This window comes from Rhinopithecus bieti, unplaced genomic scaffold (assembly GCF_001698545.2).
Source record: "Rhinopithecus bieti isolate Rb0 unplaced genomic scaffold, ASM169854v2 scaffold_4816, whole genome shotgun sequence".
Classification (NCBI taxonomy): Eukaryota; Metazoa; Chordata; class Mammalia; order Primates; family Cercopithecidae; genus Rhinopithecus; species Rhinopithecus bieti.
The window spans coordinates 1228030-1232766 of NW_016804543.1; the positions used below are offsets into that span (position 1 = coordinate 1228030).

General features: G+C 41.6%; 1 protein-coding gene and 1 pseudogene across 1 annotated transcript in view; one reads left to right on the forward strand and one right to left on the reverse strand.

Moving 5' to 3' along the window:
* Nucleotides 1-4737, forward strand: part of LOC108527668 (membrane-associated guanylate kinase, WW and PDZ domain-containing protein 1-like) — a 587159-nt gene that overhangs the window by 367641 nt on the left and 214781 nt on the right. The window lies entirely within an intron of this gene.
* On the reverse strand, nt 296-1605 carry LOC108527674 (interleukin enhancer-binding factor 2 pseudogene; annotated as a pseudogene).

The following is a 4737-nucleotide window of genomic DNA, read 5'->3' on the forward strand; positions in this document are numbered from 1 at the left end:
TCTTTCTTTTCTTTCTTTTCTTTCTTTTCTTTCTCTCTCTTTCTCTCTTTTTTCTTTTTTCCTACTGGAAGTACTTTTTTAGAAAAAAATTCTAGACACTTAACAGTTCATAACATTTCAACAGCGAAGTATGAGTTAAGAGAGGCGTTTTCAGGAGGTGGGGATTCTAGAATATTAGGAAAATATGTTGGTATCCTCCTTCATTATAGATGGATGGCATAGGTCATAATGCCATTCATCTATAATGAAGAAGGGTACCAACATTTGGTATTGGCTACTAAGTCAATGTCAAAACCCAGGGGAATGACACTTCTATAGAGTTTATTTCCCTTCCTGCTATCTTCCCTACCCCACGGAAATGTCTGCCACCATATAAAGCGCAGTAGCACCTAGCTTAAGCTTCAGTCTTCCCCCTTGGGTAGGAAAGAGAGTGAAGGGAAGGTCACTCTTGAGTTTCCATGCTTTCTTCTTCCTCTCCTTAAGGTGATTCTTCTGTCTCCTCTTCTTCCTCTCTTTCCTTTTTCTCTAATGGCTCCTCTAAGCCTTTTCTGAAGGTGTTACTATCACTCCATCCCAGGTAGATATTTCAGAAGTAAGATGGCCGGCATCATCCTCCTGGCCAAGGATCTTCCTAAAGCCACCATGTGAGGATTCGAACCGAGTCTGAGCTGTGTAGCAGACTGTGTCCTGCTGTTCTAGGGTCATGACTGTGTACTCTGAAGTTGCCACTCTCACAGGGGTCAGTGATACCCATGGACCCTGGCAGGAACAGTCCTGCACCCAAAATCTGCAAGCAACACCTGTGTACAATGTTTAGGGCCAAAGGCTGTCTGTTGGTGTTATCACAGCATAATGAATGACCTAGTAAGCCTAGGATCCAGGGCGTGAGGGGCTGAAAGCCAGGAAAACGAACCTTAAGTCCTTCAGTAGTCTGATGAGAACTTTAACTGTGGACTGAGAACCATTTTCCTTGAACCAGCGGGCATGCCGGATGGCTGCTAAGGCACTCTGCAATACCTTGATATCCAACGGAGTTCTGGGTCCTGTTTTGGAAGATTTGGTGGCACTGTTGTAATGACAGTCTTCACTGTAGCATCAGAAGAACTGATTTCAAAGCCAGTTTCGTTGGTTGGCACGGCCAAAACTTCAGAAGGATCCTGTGCTCTCAGGCTTCCCACGACTTTGCTTCCCAGAGGAGCAACAGCTTCCAACGTTGGCACAATCTTGCGTATTACCAGCGGGGCAGCTGCATTGTGGCCTGTAGTGATCATTCTCTTTTTATAGGATCCCACCTATCCAGCTTCTTCAATTTGCGCTTCAGACGTCCCTGGAGCCACAATCAGACTGTCAATCACATTATTGATTTTTGTCACCAGGGAAAGGTAAGAGGCCTGCTCAGTAGAATCAGGAGCTGGGGTCCTGACTGCTCTTCAGCAAGGCCTCATTGAAGGAAGCTGTATCAGGTGTTGGCTTGACCCAGGGAAAGGCCATTTCACACAAATAGAAATCAAACGGGATATGTGGTACAAAGGGCCGGAACTCTCCTCCTGAGCCTCTTCTGAAGCCAAAGTGTCCACCACAACCATGACCTTTGTCACTCCTCATGATGCCTTAAATTCCAAATGGAAGCTGCACCAATCGCCCCTTCCTCCCCTGCCCCCCCTCTTTTAAAATCTTGAGACAGGGTCTTGCTATGTTATTCGGGCTGGTCTTAAACTCCTGGGCTCATGTGATCCTCCTGCCTCAGCCTCTCAAGGTAGCTTGGATTTCAGGTGCGTGCCACCATGCCTGGAGATTCTTCATTTCTAATTAACTCCCAAGTGCTGTCAGTACTGCTGTACCGCGACCACTTTTTGAATAGCAAGACTTTTTAGGACTTAATGAAGTAGTCAGATGCTTGCACCTATACATAGAATCACTGTGAATGTTTCAGCTATAAAAATGACTGCTACAGATGCTTCGAATGGGCAACAGTAAACCAGAAAGGACCTTGCTGTTGGAGATTCAATATTCCAAAATGATAACTTAGTAAAGTTACAAAGAAAAAGTAGCAGTTTCCTCTAAATTTGCATGGTTTAGCGTGTGGTGTGTATTAAAACTATAAAAAACATACTGTGCATTTATTTTTATGTGAAATGAAGGAAGGTTCTTGGCTCAGATGCTTGGCATTTCACTTCCTGTCCTCTGAGACAGTCCTAAGTCATGCATGCCATAGCACAGTTCATTGAGAGATTCTGCCTCTTAAATCCCAGTTTTGGCTTCCAGTTGCTTCAATAATCCCCTTCCTCTCTGCATTTAGAAAACATCCCTACAGGGCCGGGCTTGGTGGCTCATGCCTGTAATCCCAGCACTTTGGGAGGCCGAGACGGGTGGATCACGAGGTCAGGAGATCGAGACCATCCTGGCTAACACAGTGAAACCCTGCCTCTACTAAAAATACAAAAAATTAGCTGAGTGTGGTGGTGGGCACCTGTAGTCCCAGCTATTCAGGCAGGAGAATCACTTGAACCTGGGAGATGGAGGTTGCAGTGAGCCAATATTGTGCTACAGCCTGGCGACAGTGAGACTCTGTCTCAAAAAACAAAACAAACAAACAAAAAACAAAAACACACCCCTACAGATTTCCAAAATGCCCAGAAGAGAGATACTATCTATGGAGAACCCCTGAACCCAAAGGCCAATGAATGGGAACAGGCCATAAGATGATTCGTAGGTGTGATATGACTGCTCCTAGTTTGTTCAAGCAAATTGTCCCCTGAGCCAGGGGCCAAAGAAAATCAAGTAGAGAGTCACAGTTATTGCACAGAACATGACAGCAGAGCTGTACAGTCTTGCTGGAGGTGTTTTCTCTGCTGTTCACTTTGTTTCCCTAGTAATTGGGGAAAAAGTTTCTATGGCCATATTTGCAGCTGACAGATTTGTTTTGCACCGTGCTGCGAGAGGGTGTTAAGTGGAGGCCTGTGAAGAATCTGAAGCAAATGGAGATAATTTTCGGGGGAAAAAAAAGTGTCTAACTTCCTAGTAACCACAGACTGAATTGTGTTTTTCCAGCTTAGTTTCTGTCTCTCTCAGTAGCCCTTGAGTGTCAGAGACCACTGGCATTCTTCCAGGACTGGAAAGGCAAGAGAGCAGTTGTTCAGAGCAGCATAATCCTCTGAAGTTCATTTGTACTTGGTAGTTTTCCTGAAAGCCTTATTTTTACTAAAATAGAAACTGATGGAAATGATCAAATGAAAATAGCAATATGTAGGGTGAGTTTTATTAGTTGAATCAAAAGATGTTATTTATTTGCTACTTCTAAATTAACACGACCACCTCAGATAGTTTCTTAACTGAAAGTATTTTAGTCCCCAGACAAGCTACGTTCTTTGACATTGTGTGTAATACAAAATATATATGAGATGGATTTTTCCGCTTTTGATATCAAGCAGCTTTTATAACACTGGAATGTGAAAATGATATATTCATTAGAGGCTGTCTGAAAATAAGTTTAAAATTTGAGGAAAAGTTAAAATGCAAATAAAGGCATGTGTAATTGTACCACCCAGAAATAACAACTATTAACCAGAATTTTCTCCTAATCTTTTTTTTTTTTTCTTTTTAAATGAGGAAATACACAAGCATGTGCTCACATTTTAACAAAATCAGAATAGTTTCACTACTTTTGCATGCTGGTATTTTCACTTCTATTATGAAGTATGCATCTTAATGATACTCATCTTCAGCACTTTTTTATTAATGGAAAATTTTGAGATAATTGTGGATTCATATGCAGTTTTACGAAATAATGCAGTAAGAGCCCTTCTATACTTAGTTTGGTTTCCTCCAGTGGTGTAATTTTCCAAAGCTATAGTATAATATTGCAATCAGGATATTGACATTAATACAGTCTACCAGGCCAAAACGTGATGGCTCATTCCTGTCATCCTAGCACTTTGGAAGGCTGAGGCTGGTGGATCACTGGAGCCCAGGAGTTTGAGACCAGCCTGAGCAACATAGCAAAACCCCATCTCTACCAAAAAATAAAAAAAAATTAGCAAGGTGTGGTGGCGTGCACCTGTGGTCCCAAATGCTTGAGAAGCTGAGGTTAGTGGATTGCTTGAGCCTAGGAGGTTGAGGCTACAGTGAGCTGAGATTGTGGCACTGCACTCTTGCCTGGGCGACAGAGGACTCTGTCTCAAAAAACAAAAACAAAAAATCCTAACAAGTGTAGTCAAATTTCCCCAGTTTTACTTATACTTATTTGTGCGTATGTGTGTATTTAGATTTATACACAGTTTTATCACCTATGTAGGTTCATGTGTCTACAACCACAGTCAAGATATTGAACAGTGCTGATACCACCAAGATCCCTTTTATAGCCACACCCATCTCTCCCCTGGCCCCCTTCAAACTCCTGACAACCACTAATCTATCTTCAGTTTGTGAAACTTGGGTCATATCAGAAATTTTATATTAATGGAATATATAATGTTTGTTGCCAAGTAATATTTCATGATATGTGTATACCACAGTTTAGCCACTTACCTGTTGAAGGACATCTTGGCATCTTGGCTGATTCTAGTTTTTAGCTATTATACATAGGCTGTTGTGAACACTGGCATACAGGTGGTTGTTGTTTTTTTTTTAATTTAAAATATTCCTTTTTCTGGGATAAATGTCCAACAGTACAATTGTTGGTTGAATATTTAGGGTTTTTTTTTTTTTTTTTTTTTTTTTTTTTTTTTTTTTTTTTTT